Source organism: Suricata suricatta, chromosome 4, assembly GCF_006229205.1.
Source record: "Suricata suricatta isolate VVHF042 chromosome 4, meerkat_22Aug2017_6uvM2_HiC, whole genome shotgun sequence".
Taxonomy (NCBI): domain Eukaryota; kingdom Metazoa; phylum Chordata; class Mammalia; order Carnivora; family Herpestidae; genus Suricata; species Suricata suricatta.
The window spans coordinates 129,997,217-130,019,508 of record NC_043703.1 but is presented as its reverse complement, the minus strand read 5'-3'; the positions used below and the strand labels follow the sequence as shown (position 1 = coordinate 130,019,508).

The 22,292-nt window shown below is 43.9% G+C and overlaps 1 long non-coding RNA gene across 1 annotated transcript; it reads right to left on the bottom strand.

Moving 5' to 3' along the window:
• Nucleotides 1-1,735: 1,735 nt before the first annotated feature.
• Nucleotides 1,736-20,324, bottom strand: LOC115289095. The gene is made up of 3 exons (XR_003907375.1): nt 20,257-20,324; nt 2,818-2,859; nt 1,736-2,099 (listed from the first exon to the last, which is right to left on the bottom strand). It is a non-coding gene; the product is annotated as an uncharacterized LOC115289095 (long non-coding RNA).
• Nucleotides 20,325-22,292: the final 1,968 nt, after the last annotated feature.

The window sequence follows — 22,292 nt, the reverse complement described above, 5'->3', positions numbered from 1 at the left end:
AAGAAAACAATGTATGTTGCTTTCTCGGTAAAATGTCATTTTTCCATTTTGGTGTGTTCATCTTCAATCCTTTCAAGATTGTAACTTAAAAAAATGTTTTTAATGTTTATTTATTTTAAGAGAGAGAGAGAAAGAGTGAGCAGGGAAGGGCAGAGAGAGAGAGGGAGACAGAATTTCAAACAGGCTCTATTATGCTGAGGCTCAAACTCATGAACCGTGAGATCATGACCTGAGCTGAAATCAAGAGTCAGACACTTAACTCACTGAGCCCTCCAGGAGCCTCCCAGGATTGTAACTTTTTTAAAAAATGCGCTCCTGATTTATTCTGAGAGTGAGGCAGAGTCCTGCATTTCTGGGCCTTCTGTTTTGTTCGGCACACGATGCTTTGAATGAAAATGCCGTGCGGGCAGACTGGTGTCCTCGCCAGGGTATCAGAGGTCAACTTGAGACCCAGAGCCAGTGGGGAGGGATGACGCACGAGGAGATGTTGACCTGGGATCTGGAAGAGAAGCCGGCAGAATTAGAACGAGCCAGTTCTTATTCAGTGGGGCTCTCTTGGTGAGGACACGGGCTTTACTCGGTGATTCAGAATGTGTCCTGAGCCCTCAAATGAACTACGTCCTTTGTGTCTGTCACTTGCACCTCCTTCCTAGCAACCAGCTCATCCTGGCTTGCGCTTCCTAGCTTTGAAATCCGAAGTCCTGCATCCTGGGACACCTCTCTGTCCCTCAAGCCACCGAGTCTCCAGCCACACCTATTTCACAGAAAGATGGTCAAGAGCCTTGTGCTGACCTTAGGGCTGTAACTGTGATGACCAGAGCTGCAATTTCTTCTCTGGATCCGTGGGGTTTTTTTTCAGTGACAGGACTTGGGAGCCTCACGGACCCCATCCTCCTTCCAACCTGTGGGTGCTGTCAGCCCTGCGTCAGCTTGAGCCTGTCCTTTCTGGTTAAACGATGCGGACAGAAAGGGCGCAGACTGGCGTTCCTGTTCCCGATGGCCGGTGTCCTGGGACTGTCCTGAACCTCACAGTGCTTCTCCTTTCTGACCTTGGGCCTGTGGCCATCAAACAGAGAGGAATTTGGTGTCCCAACCAGAACACGGTTGGGCACCACACCTCCACTCCTCGGTGCTAGAAAAGTCAGTGTGAAACTAGGCACGTGGCATCGCACCCATTCCTCCCACGTGATCATGTAAGTGTTTGTTTTAGCACTGGACCTTTTCTCCACTCTGTCCAGTGAGGGCCATTTCCCCCATTCTCCAAGCTGCCCAGAGGGCCAGAAAGTCCTCTGTGAGAAAGCTGACTTTTGGGGGCACCTGGGTGGCTCAGTTGGTTAAACGTCCGACATCACCTTAGGTCGTGATCTCACGGTTCGTGGGTTTGAGCCCTAAGTTGGGCTCTGTGCTGACAAGTTGGAGCCTGGAGCCTGCTTCAGATTCTGTGTCTCCTTCTCTCTCTCTGCCCTCCCTTGCTCTCACTCTGTCCGTCTCTCTCTCAAAAATAAACATTAGAAAGATGACCTTTGAAGGTGTCCCTTTCTGAGGAAGCCACTGTATTAGAGCTCTTCAGAGAAAGAGAATCAACAGGATGCGTATGTACGTACGCACGTCTGTAAGTATGTATAATTACAGGAATGGGCTCATGTGGTTATGGAAGCAGGAAGTTCCACAGTCCACCATCTGCCCGCTGGAGAACCAGGAAGCCAGTCACGTCACTCTGACTGGGAAGGCGTCGTGGTGGGGGGGCGGGGGAGGGGTGCAAGGGGGATGATGGTGTGAGTCCCGGTCTGAGTCCAGAAGCCCAAGAAACAGCAACAGTGATGTCCACAGGCAAAGACGGATGTCCCAGCTCAAGCAGAGAGAACGAATCCATCTTTCCTCTGCCTTTTTGTTCAATTCAGGCCCTCATGGATTGGATGAAGCCCACCGACACTGCTGGAAGCCATCCGTCTTTACAAAGTCTGCCAGCGCAAAGGCTGATCTCCTCCAGAGACACCTTCACAGACGCACCCAGGAGCAATGTTTTGCCAGCTCTTTGGACACCCCTTGGTCCAGTCAAGTTGAAACATAAAATTAACCGTCATAGCCATCCTGTATCCCTGGAAGCAGGAAACATCAACTGGAGGATAAGAAAGATGTAAGTGGACCTGCCTCAGTACATTAATACATATAAATACAACATTAATCTTCTGAAAAGGTGGCAAAAGCATTTGTAACTCCAGTCCTTAATTTAAATCTTAAAAAAAAATTTTTATAGTTTATTTTTGAGTCAGAGAGAGACAGAACACAAGTGGGGTAGGGGCAGAGAGAGAGGAAGATCAAATCTGAAGCAGGCTCCAGGCTCTGAGCTGTCAGCACAGAACCTGACATGGGACTCAAACCCACGAACCGCAAGATCATGACCTGAGCCAAAGTCTGACATTTAACTGACTGAGCCACCCAGGCGCCCCATTAATTTAAATCTTAAAAAGTGTAGGGCTGCCTGGGTGGTTCTGTTGGTTCAGCTTCTGACTCTTCATTTCCTCTCAGGTCATGGTCTCATAGTTTGTGAGATGGAGCCCCGTGTTAAGCTCTGCACTGACAGTGTGGAGCCTGCTTGGGATACTATCTCCCTCTCTTTCTGTCCCTCCTGCCCCCCCAAATAAATAAATAAGCATTTACAAATAAATAAATAAATCTTAAAGTGTGTAAAAATACTCTGTGCAGAAGGGGGCAGGTAGAAAAGTTCCGCCGTTTAAATAAGCTTAAATGTGAAAACCCCGGTGGTGGCTCAAGTAATAATCTAAGGTTTTTTAAAAGGGCAAAGCATTTACTTACCTAGTGAAAAGACAAGATTAGGGTCAGGGACTTCACAGCTTCCTTGATGGAACAAAATAAAAGACAAGATAATTTAAAACCGTGTCTCGGCTTTATCAGATATGGTCCAAATTAGGAAGTCTCAGCACTGTGGAGAAAAAACAGTCACAAGATTCCCCTTTTCACGGGCCAGTGGGGCCAGGATGGAGATATAGAAGTCCTACTGAAGGGTCACACCGTGACTGTCTAGCCTCAGACTGATAGAAGTATATTGAGTATAATGTTGGGTTTTGACGAAATCATATGCCTCTTCAGTAAAATTAATGTTTATGCCAATTATAAATAGACTTCAATATTGAGGGCAGTTAAAAGGAGGAAAAGGGAAAGAGAACAGTCACATCCGAGGCATCTCAGACAGCTTTCGGTGTGTGGAACCCAAAGCTCTATATGCTCATGTCTTTCCAATTTGGAAACTTGGGCATAGCGCTAGGCCCACAGCAGGCACTCCATAAGCACTCCTTGTGCTGAAATGAGCCTGAATAAATGAGTTTTCCCAGCTCTGCTCGCCTCTGTCTTCTCTTTCCAAACTGTTCATCATCCTCTAGTTGATACTATGGACCTGAGAGTCAACTCACTTGTGTCTTTAGAGCACAAGGAATATGTCAGCCACTAGAGCTCAAGCAATCTGGCCCTCTCCAAGACCACGACAAGAAAAAAGTGCAAACTGCACACATGTAGTGCCTCTTGACCCAAATCGAAGGTCATCCAATCCAGACCCAGGACCGTGGTTCCGAGCACAATCGCCAAGCTCCACCACCTGGGCGGAGTGCACTGTTGGCATGATTTGGCTCAAGACACTCCTCGCTGGCTTACCTTGCACCTCATGACCCTCTTGCTTACTCTGCAGTTTAAACCATCTCTTTTCTCCCTGCTACATTTCCCTCTGGGGGTGGCTCAAAGACTTAACAGAGTTCTTTCACTCCCCTCTCTGAGCATGCTCTTAGCCCTCATCTGCATCCCCTGCACCCAACACTGGCCCCTCTTCTGGATTCACTGTGGTCACAGCAATCACAGTATATCCCAGATGTCAGCAGTTCTGTCTTGCAGATCTTGCCTCCATAGAGTTAGTCTATTTTTATTCACATGCTTAATACAGCACAGGACTCAAACTCTCTCTGAGATAACTAAAGAGTCCACTTCTCCAACACTAGTAGTGAGAAGCATAGACATTACCGATGACATAGAGGAGCCCAAGGAAGAGGTTAACTCACATCCTTAAAAGCCAAAAATATATCCCCAAAATTTCTTTTTTTTCCCCAAAGCTCTTTCTCGTTTGAGACCTCGTCCCTGACCCTCCTACTGGAATCCCTGTCTTCACCCAGCAAAATGGATTTCCTACTCTCTCATATAGAGTATCTTCTCTGTCCCTCGGAAGCCAAGGTGCCCTGCCTTGGCAGCTCGTGCCCATGTGAGCTCCTCAAAACACCTGCTCAATGAACTCGAGTGTGCCCTAGAAGAAGTCTTTAAAGTGTTCTTTGAAACATCACCTCCACCACCACCACCATCACCACCACCACCAATTTATTAAATGTTCATCTTGTGTCAGGGGGAAGACTCAGCATTTACAAATACGATCACAGTGATCTTATTATGAGTTAAGTAATATAACAAGGGGTGAGAACAATCAAGTTCTGAGAATCATCTGCCAAGAGGCATTGTTGACTCCACCATGATTCTCTTACCTCAGGTAGGCCCTTCTTGCAGCTGCCAAGCTGTTGATTTCTCCCCAGTGGATTCCCTATTGCATTCCCTATAATAGTTGCCCCAGACCTTCACAAAGCCCTTAATCCAAGGCCAGATGGCCTCTGTGGTTTCTGCAAAACAGTTTCCTCGATGGGCCTTCTCTTCTGCAGACAGCTGTTTTGCTCCACGCTCATGGCTAAGGCCAACTTCTTGAGCAGCAGCTGTTCTAAACACATTTGGTGCATGACTGCATTATTTCGTTTAATCCTGTCCACAGTGTGTGGGCTCAGGATTGTTTGTATCCAGAGCCTCTCCCTTGATTCTGTGTCTCCGGCTTGAAAACCTCACAGCATATTTGACTCCGCCCCCTTCCATGGCCTCTTATCCTGGTATGGGAGGAGCCCATGCCTCCCTCTTCTGCGCGATTTAATCATTCTACATGGAGGGGCAACCAGCAAGCCTGCATGCTACTGATGCTCATGGTGTCAGGCCTTAGGGGAAATGACTCGCAAGCCCGATGAGAACACCACTCAGGGCATATATCCTACTAACTTTACAACCAGAAAATGAGACATTTGGGGGCTCTCCAAAGGAAGCACCAGCAGGAACAATGGCAACATGACTCAGAGAGGAGAAATGGACCAGCTGAAGGTCTCTTGTCAGTGGGTCTTCATGCAGAAATTTCTAACATACCGAAGAACAAATGAGCAAAAGCTGACCCTAAGACCTCAATTCTATTCGATTTTTTTTTAATGTTTATTTTTGAGAGAAAGAGACAGAGTGTGAGTGAGTAGGCGAGGGACAGAGAGAGGGAGACACAGAATCTGAAGCAGACTCTAGGCTCCGAGCTGTCAGCACAAAGCACAAAGCGAGATCATGACCTTAGCTGAGCTGAAGTCAGACACTTAACAGACTGAGCCACCCAGGCGCCCCTCAATTCTATAAGATTTTAAGGAGTCCAGCACAAAATTAGCAATCTAATCCCAGTGAGAGCAGCAGGAGCCTTGTACTAGAACTTGCTGTTCTAACTCAGAAGCGGTGGAGTCTGTGGGCTTCTGTGCAGGGCTAGAGGTAACCACACACGGCCCGGGCTCGGCAGAGCCCCAGGAGGGGGTTTCCAAATGTGGTCCTTGGCTGTGTATTTGATGTTTGTTTACTGTGGCCCAAGGCTTGTCAGTCCATCTCTCCACGTATCTGACTATTAAGCAGGAACATTTTGTTTCTTGAGGAACAAAAATGTTCAGAAGAGTGGAGGACTGGGGTACCTGAGTGACTCAGGGAGTTAAGCGTCTAACTCTTGATTTCGGCTCAGGTCATGATCCCATGGTTCATTAGTTCAAGGCCCACATTGGGCTCTGTGCTGGCAGTGTGAATCCTTGCTTGGGATTCTCTCTCCTTGTCTCTCTGCCCCTCCCCCACTCATTCTCTCTCTCTCTCTCTCTCTCTCTCTCTCTCTCTCTCTCTCTCTCTCTTTCTTTCTCAGAAAAATAAATAACATTAAAAAACTGTTTTAATAAAAAAATAAAGAGTGGAAGCTCACTCAAGTATGTACATTTTCATCAGGAATAACATAACCACAAACTCTGCTAAAAATAAAATTCCAGGCAAACGCTAGGGTGTCTTGGCCAAGACCCAGATTCCCTGAGCTCAGATGAGACCAGATTTAATTCCAGTTCCTTGATCTGGACTGGGCTTGATCAAGACTGTTTACTGATAATGATGATACAACATAATTAAATATCATCATGATGATATTTATTATAGACGGATTATCTCCTGTTAATCTGGAGGATATATTCATCTTCAGTGGCTTGTCCCAGAATGTAGAATATAAAAGGGCTTGTAGATTATGGTCAAGAATAAATGCCCAAGGGGCCTGTGGTTCAGTAGGTTGAGCGTCTGCCTTCAGCTCAGGTCACGATACTGCGGTTTGTGGGCTCAAGCCCCACATCGAGCTCTGTGCTGACAGCTGGGAGCCTAGAGCCTTCTTCAGATTCTGTCTTCCTCTCTCTCTGCCTCTCCTCTGTTCATGCTCTGTCTCTCTCAAAAATAAACATCAAAAAACATTTTTTTAAAGAATAAATGACTAAGGAAAAAGCAAAATTCAAAGCAGCATGTAGAGTATACAAAAGAGAATTTTCTCTGTCTCTCTCTCAAAAATAATGTGCATAGAACTACATCTTGAATGACAGAAAACTGAGTTCCTGATGCACATGTGTCCAGAGTGCTGCAGAGGTGGTGAGCAGATGCTCTCAGAGGAAGAAGGACGACTTGTAGTTGCTGACTCTTATGTCTTGAATTTTGAAACACTGGACTGCATAATCTTTATTTAGAAGATGGAAATACAAGTCACAACCTATAAAATTCAATCCTTTCAAGTATACAGTTCAGTAGGTTTTACATTCATGAGGTTGTACAACCATCACTACTGGAACAGGTGAATAACCCACAAAAAATCAGTAGATTATAAAAGGGCTTGTAGATTATGGGGAGCCTGGGTGGCTCAGTCAGTTGGGTGTCAGAATCTTGATTTCAGCTCAGGTCATGATCTCACAGTTCGTGGGACTGAGCCCTGTGTCGGGCTCCACGCTGACAGCACAGAGCCTGCTGGGGGTTCTCTGTCTCTCCCTCTCTCTCTGCCCCTCCTCTGCTTATGCTCTCTCTCTCTCAACTAAATAAAACTTAAAAAAAATCATTACCCATTAGCAACCCTTCCCCATGCCCCTTTCTTCCAGCCTCTGACAACCACTACTAAACTTTCTGTTCCAGTGGATCTGCCTGTCCATGTAGTTCATAGGAGCTTGACCTTTTGAGACTGGCTTCTTTCACTTAGCACAATGTTCTCAAATTTTGTCCATGTTTTTGTATGCATCAATATATCATTCCCCTTACTAGCTGAGTAATATTCCATTATATGGATACACTACGTTGTATTTATTTATTAGTTAGATGCTGGACTTTGGAGTTGTTTTGACATTTGGGCTATTATAAATACTGCTGCCATTCATGTTCAAGTTTTTGTTTGAACATGTTTCCAATTCTCTTAGATACGTATGTAGGAATGAAATCACTGGGTCACATAGTAACCCTATGTTTATAATTTTGAGGAACTGCCAAACTTTTTTCCAAAAGTTGCAATGACTGCACTCATTTCACCTCCCCACCACCAAAGCACTCAGGGGTCATATTTCTGCACACCCTTACCGACGCCTGTGTTTATCTCTCTTTTATTTTAATTGTCTTAGTGGATATGACAGGACATTTCATGGTGGTTTTGACTTGCATTTATCACATGACCAAGGACAGTAAGAATCTTTTCATTTGATCTTCTTGGGAGAAATGCCTATTCAGATCCCTCATCCTTTTTTAAATTGTTATATTTATCTTTTTATTGTTGAGTTATAATAATTCTTTATATATTCTGGATGCTAGAGTCATCATATATCCAAATGATTAGTAAACGAGTGTTTTGCAAATATTTTTCTCATTCTGTGAGATATCTTTTTACTCTCTTGATAGTGTCCTTTGAAGCACTGAAGTTTTAGTTTTTATGAAGTTAATCTATTTTTTTCTTTAGTTGCATGTGCTTTGGGGGTCATATCTAAGAAATCATTGCCTGATTCAAGGTCACAAAGACTTATACCTACTTAGATTTGCTTCTTTAAAATTTTTTTCTTAATGCTTTTATTGATTTTTGTGAGAGAGGGAGATCTTGATCAGGGGAGGGGCAGAGAGAGGAAGACACAAAAGCCGAAGCAGGTTCCAGGCTCTGAGCTGTCAGCACAAAGCCCGTCGTGGAACTCAAACTCGTGAACCACACGATCATGACCTAGGCTGAAGTCGGATGCTTAACTGATGAGCCACCCAGGTGCCCCTACCTAAATTTGCTTCTAAAAGCTTTATAGTTTTAGCCTTTACATTAGGTCTTTGATCCATTTGGAGTTAATTTCAGGGAATGACCTGAGGATGAGGTCTAACTTTGTTCTTCTGCATGTGAATATCCTCTTGTCCTGGCACCACTGCTTAAAAAGACTCTTCTTTTCCCACTGGTTTTGGAGCTCTTCTTGACTATCAACTGACCATGAATATATGGCGTTATTTCTAGACCATCAATTCTGTTTCATTGATTGATACATCCCTCCTTATGCTGGTATCGTGTAGTCTTGATTGCGGTCATTTTGCACCAAGTTTTCAAATCACCAAGTATGACTCCTTTAACTTTGTTGTCTTAAAGATTATTTTGGCTCTTCTGAGTTCCTGACATTTTCATATGAAACAGCTTGTCAGTTTCTCCAAAAAGTCAGCTGAATTTTGGTAAAGATTGCATTTAATCTATGGATTATTTTGGAGAGTATTGGCACCTTAACAATTAGGTCTGATACTGATGAATAAGGAATGTTTTCGCATTTATGTAGGTCTTCTTTCTTTCAGATTAAAGAAGTATTTAATTTCTTTCAAATTAAGCAAGTGTTTTTCAGTTTACAGTATAGATTTTATACTTCTTTGATAAAATTTATTCTTAATTATTTCATTCTTTGTTATGCTATTATAAGTGTAATTGTTTTTAATTTCATTTTTGGATTGTTAATATATAGAAATACATATAACTGATTTTTTCTTCCTATTGATCTTGTATCTGGCAACCTTGCTGAACTCACTTACTTTAATAGTTTTAAAGTGGATCCTTCGGGATTTTCTATATACAAGATCAGCGATAGTTTGGCTCTTTGTTTCCAATCTGGATGACCTTTTTTGTTTCTTGCCTAAATGCCCGTCCTAGAACCTCCAGTACAGAATTGAATAGAATTAGTATTTTTTGCCTTATTCTTGCTCTTAGGCAGAAAGTTTTCAGTCTTTTACCACTGGGTAAAATGTTAATTGTGGGATTTGCATAGATGTCCTTTATCAGTTTAGAGAATGCCTATGTATTCCTAGTTTGTTGAGTGTTTTTGTTATGAAAGAGAGCTGGATATTATCAAATGAGTTTTTGTGTGTTTTAGAAGATTGGGTGGTTTCTGTCCTTTATTATATTAATATAGTGTATTATAGGGATTGATTTATATATACTACACCAAGCTTGCATTCTTGGGATAAATCCTACTTGGCCCTTTTTGGATAAATCCTTTTTATTTGTTGTTGGTTTCAGTTTTATTGAGATCTTTTGCTTCTGTATTCAGAGGGATATTGGTCTATAGTTTTTTACAGATTTCTTGTCTGGTTTTGGTGTCAGTAATACTGGTCTGATAGAATTATTTATGAAGTGTCCTAGCTCTTTCTTTTTTGGAATAATTTGTCAAGGATTTGTATCATTTCTTCCTTAAACATTTGGTAGAATTCACCAGTGAAGCCATCTTGTCTTGATGTTTTTCTTGTGGGATTTTTAAAAAATTTCTAATCTAATCTCTCTATTTGAGATATACAATATAGGTTTATGTTCTAAAACCAGTTTGGGTAGTTTATGTCTTTCTAGGAATTAGCCCATTTTATCTAGGTTATCCAAGTTGTTGACATAGATTTGTTCACAGTATTTCCTTAAACTCGTCTTTGTTTCTTTAAGGTTGGTAATAATATTCCCTCTTTTACTCCTGATACTAGTAATTTGAGTACTCTCTTTTTTTCATGGTCAATCCAGGTAAAGGCTTGTCAGTTTTCATGAGCTTTTCAAAGATTTTGTTGATTTTTAAAATTAATTTCCTATCCTTTATTTAAACTATTAATTTCCATCTAGGCACTGGTTTTGCTGCTTCCCATAAGTGTGGTATGTTATGCTTTCACTTTCATTTATCTCAAAATATTTATCTCAATTATTTTGCAATTCTCATTTTTTCCCCCTACACATTGGTTATTTTTGAGTGCGTTGTTTACTTTCCCCATTTTGTGACATTTCCAGTTTTCCTTCTGTTACTGATTTCTTGTTCCATTCCATTATGATCAGTGAGGATACATTGTGTGATTTCAATCCTTTTAAAGTTACTGAGGTATGTTTTACGGCCTAACATACAATCCATCTTGGAGAATGGTTCCTGTGTACTAGAGAAGAATGCACATTCGGATGTTGTTGGGTGGACTTTTCTATAGATGTCTGTTAGATCTAGTTGGTTTATAGTGTTGTTCAAGTCTTCTATTTCCTTGCTGATCAACTGCCTACTTGTTCTATCCATTATTAAAAGTGAGATTATTGAAGTCTCCAGCATTAATTGATGAATTGTCTATTTTTCCATTTCTGCCAGTTTTTGCTTCAGTATCTTGGGGCTCTGTTGTTAGGTCCATATATGTTTATATTGTTATATCTTCTTAATAGAATTGAAATTTTTATTTTTATAAACTGTCCTTTTTTTCTCTATCAATAATTCATACCTTAAAGTCTGTTTTATCTGATATTTAATTAGCCATTCAGCTCTCTTGATTACTGTTTGCATGATATATCTTTTTTCCATTCTTTACTTTCAACTTATTTGTGTCTTTCAACTTAAGTGTGTCTTTTGTAGACAGCATATAATTGGATCATGTTATTTTTTTTTTAATGTTTTATTTATTTTTGATACAGAGAGAGACAGAGCATGAGAGGGGGAGGGGCAGAGAGAGAAGGAGGCACAGAACCGGAAGCAGGCTCCAGGCTCTGAGCTGGCTGTCAGCACAGAGCCCGACGCGGGGCTCGAACCCACATCATGTTATTTTTTAAATCTGTTCTGCCATCCGTATCAATTGAAATGTTTGATCATATTACACGTAATATAATTAATGATAGGATAGGATTTATACCTATTATTTTGCTATTTGTTCTCTGTATACCTTATGTCTATTTTGTTCCCCTATTCCTCCATTATTTTCTTCTTTAGTGTGTACCCTAGGAGTTCATGGGTGAATTTTTTGGGTGAGTTGTGTAATGTTTTTCACAAAATTTAATAAGTTTGCAACATTATTTCTTCAACTACTTTTTTGACCCTTTTCTCTTTTTCTGATCCTTCTGAGACTCACATTACGTGTATTTTAGTGTGCTTAATGGTGTTCCACTGGTCTCTGAGGCTCTGCTTATTTTTCTTCATTCTTTTTCTTTCTGTTTTTTTAGTCTGGATAATCTCAATTGACCTCTCTTCAAGTTTGCTGATTCTTTCTTCCACCTGGTCATATCTGCTACTGAGCCCTTTCAGTAAATTTTTCATTTCATTTATTATTTATTTATTTAGAGAGGTAAGGAGGGGGGGAGAGAGAGAGAGAGAGAGAGAGAGAGAGAGAGAGAGAGAGAGAGAGAGAGAACAAATGGGAGAGGGGCAGATACAGGGGAAGAGTGAGAGAGAATCACAAGCAGGCTCCACTCTGTCAGCACAGACCCTGACACAGGGCTCAAGCCCACACACTATGAGGTCACAACCTGAGCTGAAACCAAGAGTCAGATGCCTCACCAAATGAGCCACCTCTAGTTCTTTTTTATATTTCTATCTCTTTATTGATATTCTCTGTTAAGTGAGACATCATTCTCATATTTTCCTTTAGGTCTTTAGACATGGCTCCCTTTAGCTTTTTGTATTAAATTAAAGATTTTTTCTAGTAAGTCCTTTGGGCTTCCTTGAGGACAGTTTCTATTGATTTCTATTGATTTCTTTTTTTTTTTTTATTTTTTTTATGTTTTTTATTTATTTTTGATACAGAGAGAGACAGAGCATGAGAGGGGGAGAGGCAGAGAGAGAAGGAGACACAGAACAGGAAGCAGGCTCCAGGCTCTGAGCTAGCTGTCAGCACAGAGCCTGATGCGGGGCTCGAACCCACGAATGTGAGATCTGACCTGAGCCGAAGTCGGAGGCTTAACCGACTGAGCCACCCAGGCGCCCGATTTCTATTGATTTCTATTGATGACTTTAGTTTTCCTTTGTATGTATTGTAATTTTTAATTTCCTTACATGCTATGTAATTTTTTTGTTGAAAAACAGACATTTTAAATAACACAAGGTGGCAATTCTGGAAATCAGATTTTCCCTTCCACTCCCCAGGGTTTGTTTCTGTTGCTGTTTGTTTGTTCAGTGACTCTTCTGATGTACTTCTGTGAAATCTGTAGTCTTTGTCCTATGTGGACACTAAAGTCTCTGCTTGGTTAGCTTAACGATCAGTTACTGATGGGACAGAGATTTCTGTGAAGGTCTAGAAATGAGCCTCCCAGTCTCTGCAGTCTCAGTAAGCATATTAGCACGTGCCTTCCACATTCAGCCGAGCAGCGGATAACTTTCGCTCTGCTTGTGCAGAATACCAAGGTAGCCAGAGGTGATTTTTTTTCTGAGTACATATCCAGCCCTTAGTATAGGCAAAGTCTTACCCCTCCTTGCAACCTTTGAGTTTCCCCCAGAACAGGTCAGAGCTTTTCAAAGTCCCTTGGAACATCCCATTTCCCAGTTTTTCCTTGCAACTTTTTGGTTAGTCTTTTGTTTGCCCACTCCCTCAGGCATCTGTGAAGTTAAACAATTGCCTCTAAATATTTTTAACAAATGCACTAGAGGAAATGGTTTTTCACACTAACCAGACTTCAAGACAGATTAAATGACAGATTTTCAAGTGGGCTCTTCCAGAGAACCACCAGATTGGTTTTTTCCATGGTTGGAAGCTGCTGGTTTTTCGGCGCTCCCATGGTGCTGGAGAGAGGGTGCCAGGCCTGGGGAGCGTTAACATGCCACGAGCTCACTGTTCTTAGTGAGATGCCGCTGTTTTGCTTGAATAAACATTCCCTAGATGGCCGCAAGCCTTTGGTTAATGTCCAGAGTTCTGAAAAAACAGACCCTAACTTATTTTTCCCCACTCAGTTTTATTATTGCTTTATAAGAGAATAGAATTTTCAAAGGTCCTTACTCCATGATCTTTGCAGAGGTCACCAGGTTGCACTATCTCTTGAAACTATATATATGACATTTAAATGTAAAATTAAAAAGGCCATAACAGGATGCCTGGTCCATATGAACAAATTTCCATGGAGTTTAAAGACAGGTGACCCGGGTACCTTTTCTGACCAACATTGTTGGCTGCTCTCACGACCCCTCGTGCCTCTGCAGTAGTGTGCCTGTGCCCGCACTCACCTGTCTGGGTGGTCAGCCACCAGGCCTGGGACAACGCCTCCACTCAGCTCTATGTTATCAAACCCTCACAGATGGTAAAACCCTCAGAGAATTTCATATAGAAGGAGCTCATGACACATTCGTACACTAGACATTCAAGAAAACTTCACAGCCACATCCTTCCATTAGAGGGGCACTGTCCTAATTGTTAGCAGGCTTGGAATTTTCCGAGCACTCTGAGTTGCAGTGTTGATGCTGCAGGAGAATGAGTGTGGGATAATGAAGCCCATTTTGGGGAGCTGGATACCGAGGAGGCCTTCAGGGCCCACCTTCAGATTCCTAGTCCACATTTCTCAATTATTTCACTACTTTGATGCACACGCGCTATATCAATCCACGAAGCATTGTACAAGGGCATCGCAAGACCTCCCTGTTAAGGGCATCTCTACCCCTGCCAAAGATTCCTTCTTTGAGAAAAATCCAGCCTGCCAAAAGACCTGCATTGATATGATTCATTAATCCTGTTTCACATTAATTTTAATAAATTCATGTGGACTGTATCACCTAGATATATATTTTTGGAACTAAATAAAACCGACTGAGGTTTCTGTCCAGGATAACCAAGTCTCACAGTGGCTGCCTGGCTCAGTCTGTAAAGCATGCATCTCTTGATCTCAAGGTCATGAGTTCAAGTCCCACATTAGGTGGGGAGATTACTTAAAAAAAGAAAAAAGAAAAAAAGAACCAGGTCCCTTACTAGCTTTGAAGAAAGAAATGTGGCAGTAAGCTGTACCACATTCTTAGGGTTAGAGTCATATTTTCTAGTAGGTCTCTTTTTCAGTGTAGTATTTCAGACCTACATGAAAATGAACGTAGCCTCAACATGTGTCAACGGGGGGCCCGTTCTCTATATCACCCCCGTACTGGTGCCACTTCACACCTTACCCCTGTATTATCTTGAAGCAAGGTTCACCCTTTAGATAATTTTGTTTGTAAAACATTCCGTGGATATCGCCAGAAGATAAACGTCCTTTCTTTCGTGACAGCTTTATCAACGTGCAATTGCCACATAATAAACTTTGCATAATTGAAGTGTATATTTGAGAAGTTTTGACATATTTATACATCTCTGAAGCTATCATCACAATCAAGACAGTGAACATACACATCACCCCCAAAGGTTTCCTTTGGCCCTTTGTAGTTCCTCGATAGCTTCTGCTCCCGGATGCTCCCTGTTACTATAGACTAGTTGCATTTTCTAGAATTTCATGTAGCTAGAATCATAGTATGTATGCACTTTGTTTGGCCCGTCTTCTCTTATTCAGCAGGATTCTTTTGAGGGTCCATCGTGCTTCAATGTGGATCAATAGTTTCTTTCTTTTTATTGTGGAGTTTCATTCCGTTGTATTTATGGGTCACAATTTGTTAATCCAATCTACCGGGGTTCCTTTGGGTTGTTTCTCATTTTTGACAATTTCAAACAAAACTATCATAAACATGTTCCCCCAGCAGGTCCTGAGGTAGGGGCCACGCTACATTTGTCTTTACGTTCCCAGGCCCTTACCCACTGGTAAGAGCTAAATAAATAGTAAATAAAAGAATGAATAAATCAGAGTTACTACTGTTTAACACTCATATTATTTCTAGTTTTTTTTTTTTTAAAACAGGTAAGGGCCTAAAATCTTCATAAAACTTTGGCTTCATTTTTCCCTTAGAGCATAGTTCCATGAATTGAGTTCTTGGATTCAAGTGTGCCAATGTCTTTTTATCTTTCTTATGCATTTTATATTATTTTAAAAAGTGATTTTGAAAGAAATTTACAATTTTCGCATCTCAAAAAAAAGGGAAAACTAATCATGAATATTTGAGTCTGTGTGTGAATATATGCTTTCATTTTGTTTTGTGGACTGTAAATAACTGGTGTGGAATGGCTGAGTCATATGGTAGATGTATTTTTAACTGTTTAAAAAAACTGACAAAATGCTGTTCAAAGTGGTCACACTATTTTCCATTCCCACCAGCAGCAAATGCGTTTTCCAGTCGCTTCACACCCTTGCAAACACTTATTATGGTCAGTCTTTTTCATTTTATCCATTCTAGTGGGTGTTGAGTGGTATCTCATTGTGGTTGTAATTTACATTTCCCTAATGACTAATGATGTCGAGCTTCAAGGGCTCATTTGCCAGTCCTAAACATTCTTTGGTGAAGTATCTTTTCAAGTCCTTTGCCCATTAAAAAAAAAAGTATGTTGCCCTTCTTCTCATAAATAACCTCTTTTTTATATTCTAGATACAAATTCTTTGTCATGTTGATGTTGCGCAAATACTTTCTCTCAGTCCGTGGCTTTCCTTTTCATTCTCATAAATGCTTTGGAAGAGCAAATGTTTATTTTTTATTTTGATTGGATCTGATGAATAAATTATTCCTTTTGTGATTTGTGCTTTATCTGTTGAATGTAAAGCTGTTGCCAAAATCAAAGTCACTAAGATCTTCTCCTATATTTTCTTCTAGGAGTTTTAGGGTCTTAGCTCTTACATTTATGCCTATGGTCTGTTCTTGAGTGAACTTTTTTACTTGGAAGGCAGCTATGCTCACCCCTATACCATCAATGCTGCTCTGAACTTTTTTATTTGGTATGAAGTAAGGATTGAGTTTCTTTCTTTCAAGAAGTCCTTTGTTAGGGGCACCTGGGTGGCTCAGTCGGTTGAGCATCTGGCTTTGGCTCAGGTCACGATCTCGTGGTTCATGGGTTCGAGCCCCGCATTGGGCTCTGTGCTGACAGCTAGTGTCTCCCTCTCTCTCTGACCCTCCCTTGCTCACGCTCTCTCTGTCTCTCAAAAATAAATAAATAAATTAGACATTAAAAAAAGAAGAAGAAGAAGAAGAAGTCCTATGTTAAAGAAATCTGCCTAACCTGGTCCTGAGTTCTTCTGACCACCAACGCTTGTTCACATCAACATCCAGAGTGATGACCATCCTGAAGAATATGTTTTAGGAAAAGCTGCTTTAGAAAATATAGGAGTTTGGGGCACCTGGGCAGCTCGGTCTGTTAAGTGTCTGACTTCAGCTCAGGTCACGAACTCGAGGTTTGCAGATTCTAGCCCCACGTTAGGCTCTGTGCTGACAGCTCAGAGCCTGGAGCCTGCTTCAGATTCCGTGTCTCCCTCTCTCTCTGACCCTCCCCTGCTCACGCTCGGTCTCTTTCTCTCACTCTCAAAAATAAACATTAAAAAAAAAAAAGAACAGAAAATATAGGGGTTTGGCAATAAAGTCTCTGCTTTTATGAACATACCTTTGGCACAGTCCGGGTACATCATTTTGTATTTTATTTACAGTCCACGTTTCTATGTCTTGTGTTTCTGGTGGCTTTGTAAACATTTTAGGGAAGGAAAGCATGATTTTTGTCTTTTTGAATCCCAGCCCTCGAACATTCATAGCGTAGCATTCACAGCAGACATTCATAAATATCCAAGTGGTACTTTGCATCCCTAATGAGTTAATTCAAATATTGCAATGAAGTCAAAAACTACTTATGAAGGTGGCCTCAGTGGCAGGCACGGTCCTGGGCGCTAGGGATAGAAGAATAAGGACGAAAGTTGTGGAAGTGTCTGGAATTCACCATCCAGGGGCAAGGATGTGGTTAAGAGTCACACAGTGGAGACACCTCTTGGGGAGGTGTGGGGGAGGGGGGGTGTAAGTTCTCAGTGGTCCCTGTAAGAGTCACCTTAAGGTGGCGACCAAGCGGCCATTCTGCTGTAGGTCGGAGAAAAACACCTTGCACTGACGACCCCCACCCCCACCTGCAGACCTGGAATGTCCCATGCCAGTTTGAAAACAGCCAATCATGAAGCTCCAGCTTCCCATCACCCTGACAGAGGAGCAACCTATTCCATCCTGCCACGTCCCTGAAATGCCCTTATTTGATAATCTGCCCTCCCAAGATCAAACCCAGAACCCCCTCACCCATAAAAAACCCCGCCCATCGCCTATCAGGCGCAACTTCCCTGACCCCCCACTCCCAGGGTCATGGAACCTCGCCCGGGAATCGCAGATCCCAATAAAGGCTTTCTTGGCTCCATAACTTGGTCCCTTTCTTTTCTCTCATCTCTGCCTCCATCTATTAAATCTTACAGTCCCCAGGGCATGTTTTTCACAGAGCCAAAACTTTTCCTGAAAACCTTGACGGAGGCACCACATGTGAGACAGACTTTCTTGCTGACAAGTCTACACCGCTCATCTTTTCTCCAGCGTTAGAAAAGGTGTTTTCCCTTTGCTTGTAGTTGAAGACTTGTACTTAGGAACTAGGATGGCCAACACTATGGCTCCTTGAAGAAGGGTCCGTTATTGCCAGCAGAGCAGCAAAGCAGGAAGGACCAGACATGGAGAGACCAAGGGTCATACTCCTGTCTCCACTTTTGAGTATTACTGGAATGGCGCACAAAATTATTGGCACTGTCCAAACAACTTTTTCTTCATTTTAAAAAGTGTGTTGAATTTGCCTAAGTGACCGTGTGGGCTTGTAATGTGACTCCCCTATCCTGGAAGCTTGGCCAGTGCAAACACTGGCCTTTGAGGAAGAAAAAGGTCCCGGAGACCAGAGGAAGGACAATGCTGGAGGGAGCGGAGCGGAGGCTGCCCAGGGTCAGCAAAACCAAGGGCAGAGAATACAATGTCCTTGGGTTTCCTGAGACAACCCAGTGAAAATGTGGGAAAGGTACCCAGGGAAAACTGCCACCAGAGGAGTTAGAATGTGACCAGAGGGCCTTGCTGAGGGTACTCAGCGTAGGCTGCCTCCTCGGATTTAGAAGCAGCAGGAAGTGCCCCCCCCCCTCAGCTGGCTGAAGGTAAGGTTACTAGCCTCCTAGACGAGTACCAGGGAAACCGGTCTTACCAGCTTCTGTGGGGTCAAAGGGCAGCCTTCCCAGCAGGCTGCCTGGCTCTTTGGAGGCTGTTGGGGCCCATCCTGCCCCCAGGGGACCTGGGCCGGAAGTGTCAGCAAACTGGGCTCCTGGATCGCTCCCCAGGTTCCCTTTCATCCCTCACAATGAGTGTGAGCACAGAAGAAATGCAAATGTGGCCAAGAGCCAACACAGCCTTGCAGCTCTAGCGTTTCTGAGGGGCTTGAGGACCAGCCCCCGTCTCTCACTGGCTCAGACATTAGAAGCTACTGAATTTACATGTAATAAAAACCCAAATGCTGGGTCTTCCCTCAGAGTGCCCTGCACAGAGGAGGCTCCTCTTGCCATAAAATCTCAGGGCTCGCTGCCCCTTAAAGTTTAGGCCTCAATGATGCTTGAAGAAGGGAGTCCCAGTATCTGTTTGAGATCAGACCGAGAAGTTCTGCCTGGTGTCTGGCTGCCAGGACACTGAGTCTGTGGCAAAGGGGTGAAAGGGAACAGAATTTGCCCCCCAGAAATATGCTTCAGCGTAAAGATTATTTTGAGCTGTTAATTTAAAACAAAAACAAAAAAAACCTAAAGCAGACTCAGAAGAAGCTCTGAACACCCAATCGAAGTGACCTGTCTTGTAAAAGCATTTACATTTACAAGGAAAATCTCCGTCTGTCAGAGTGTCTCCCTCCCAGTACCAGGAAAAGAAGGGCTGGACTCCGTCTCTAAAAGCGCTCATTAGTGGAGACAGGTGTACTTAATCTGCATAACAGTCGTACCCATGGTGACTTTGCTTTGCCTAAAAACCTCCCCTCAGTGGCTTTCCCGCCCCCTAGGATCTTCTTTTGTCTTCGGCTGGAAATGGTATTTAAAGTGATTTGCTTGGGCCATTTGGGGAATTCCTCCGTTTTCCAAAGTAGCTCCCCGGTTCCAGGGCTGAGAGGCTGCGACTGAGCTGAGCTACTCTGCATGGGAGCTCGCAACTGTGGGGGAGGGTGGGGACTTCAGGAAGAACCCGCAGTGGCCGGGGAGCTGGTGCTGGCTGAAGGGCCACAGGCTTCTGGTCAGTAAAAACTTCTGGTGAGCCACCGAGAAAGGATTTCTAAGGATGGAAATGCTTTCTAGGGACCGCCAGCAATGCGATGCAGCCTACTGCCCTCCCGCCGCCATCTTTGATTTCCTCTCCCACACAGATGTGTGAACTGGTACCAGTTGTTCCAGATCCTTCACTGAGGGCGAGTTTTGGTGCAGATGGAAGAGGGAAGAGTTTTGTGTGGGGAAGTCTCTCCCTTTGGCTGCTGCCACCGCTCTGACCACCTAGAGAGGGTTAGCATCCCTGGAATGACCCAGGTGGCTGCTGTGCCCCCAGCAGAAGAGCCCAGAGTCTATGTCTGATCAGAGGACCGTCCCTGCTCTCCAGGAGACAGATGAAGAGCAAAGCTTGTGTCCATTTCCATTGGGATTAGAATCTGCCCCACAGCCAGCAGAGTGCCTGGTGTGTGGTAGGGAAGAAAAGTATGGGATTAAAAAGTGAATACCAGATGTCTATGATGGTGGGGGGGGAATTGCAGGCTGGGGGAGAAGAGACCAGTAGCTGAGCCGGTGGACTACTTGGGAACCACAGTTCAGTCTGTGACACTATCCAACTCATCAGCTTCCCACATTCCCTGTATTCCATCTGCATCGGGAACCAGTGACCTGATTCACTTCCAACCCTGTCTCTCTTCAAGATGAAGCTCAAGTGCCCTCCTCCCCCACCCCTGCCCATGCTGCCCGCTGCAGCCACGCACCTGTGGTCAGCTCCTCTGCAGGTGGGGTTGGACATTGGGGCAGATAGCTGTCTACATCGGTCTTGCCTTCCCAAACAGAGGTCCCCTGAGACTGGCCATGTCTGGGCCGTCTCTGGGACTCTGGTTGTGGCTGGGCTCCCAGTCCATTATCTCAGCCCTGACTGGTTCTCACATTCTCATTCCACATTTTCAACTGCCTGTTGAGTATTCCCATAGAAACCGTATTCTCTTTCAAATTTGTTCCTGTCCCAAGGTTTCTGCTTGGAAATTTCCCTTGCCCCGGTCAAGTCTTCACCTTCCTCTCCTTTGCTGCTCCTGGCATACCCGGGCTTCTTCCCCTGCAGTCCCTCTCCCCTGTCCCCATTGGTCCACCCCTGTCACTCCAGAGCAGTGTCCCCTCCTCCCCTGGCACTGTGGGAATGGATCACTTCTCCCACCAGAAACCCATTTCCTACAGCACCACTCTGGAACTGTCTTGGAGTGTGGCTCTGACCATGTCATTGTTCCGACAACAAACAGCGGTGGCCCCCATCATCTGCCAACCTGAGATCCTGCCTCCTGGTTGAGCAGCTCAGGCCCCCACCTTATCTCCAGTCTTCATTCCTCTCTAGGAACCTCTCGCCACAGCCCACAGCAAATGCTTGGAGTTTCCTGTGGGCCCCCCCTCAGTTATACCACATTTCTTCCCTCTGTTTCCCCACCCAGGAAGTCCCCATGGTCCCCAGACTCCCCTGCTTCCTTTTCCTGAGCCAGTCTTTCCTGTTCTACGTTCAAGGGCAAATGACACCTGCAGCATGGAAGTCTTCCCTGATCTCCCCACGGAGAGGGAACCCTGACCCTTGACTCACAGCACCTCCGCTGAGTCTCTCTCTGTGCTTGAATTGTGATGTCTCACCACCCCACAAGGAAGGACTTGTGTTATTGGCAGCTGTGGCTCTGTCGGGGACTGCCTCCGTTACCGAAAGCTAAGGTTAGACCCCTTCCTGTAGGGGCATAAAAGCAAGCCCATCTTGGCCCAACTGGGGACACCTCTCAAGGGTTTTTCCAGCTCCAGAGTTCCCTCTGGGGTCAGCTGAGGCTCTTAGCTCCATGTCACCGTTCTGTTCTCTCACCCCCTATTCCTGCTTCCTCTCCTCCTTCCACAGGTATTGTTCCTGAGGACACCCCACAGGAAACATGCCACTGGCTAACCTCTATTATGGGTTGAATTTTGTCCCCCTCAAATTCATATGTTGAAGTTCTAACTCCCAGAATATGACCTTGTTTGGAGCTAGGGTCTTAGTGAGCTAATCAAGTTTAAATGAGGTCGTTAGGGTTGGCCCTAATCCAACAAGACTGGTGTCCTTAATTAAAAAGGGAAATGTAATCATAAACACACATACAGGGATAACGCTGTTGCGCGTGAAGAAGGCCATCTAGGAGCCAAAGAGAGCAGTCTGGAGCAGAGCCTTCCCTCACTGCCGACACCTTGATTTCAGACTTCTACCTCCAGAAACACAAGGCAATATACTCTGGTGGTTAAAGCCAGTCTGTGGCCCTGTGTTATGACAGCCCTAGCGAACTAATACAGTCTCCTATATGAGTCCACTTCCCATGGAACCCAGCCTCCACCGTCATGCGTGTCAGTGCTCAACTTGACCTTGGGACCTCAAGTGTTAGCTCTTTGAAGGGCAAGGTCCGTATCTTCTTACTGACCATTGTATCTCCAATGCACACAGTAGATACTCAATGAGTAACATGCCGATTGCTTGAGAGAACTGGGAAAGAGAGAGGTAGCCATCCAGAATGAAAACTGACTGAAGCTTCATAAATCGCCGTGTGTTTACATCTTTGCCTTTAATTAAGTAATTAGTGCCTTTCCTGGTCATTTTGCCAACATTCATGGAACACCCACATTGTGGCAGACTCTATGCTAGGTTTTCTGGAGGCAGCCCATTAATTAGACACAGGTCCTGCCCTCAGATCTCTCCACTGCATTAGAGGGAGTAAGACCTGCACACAGAGTCGTAGCTCATGTTGAAAGGGCTGGTGACCCA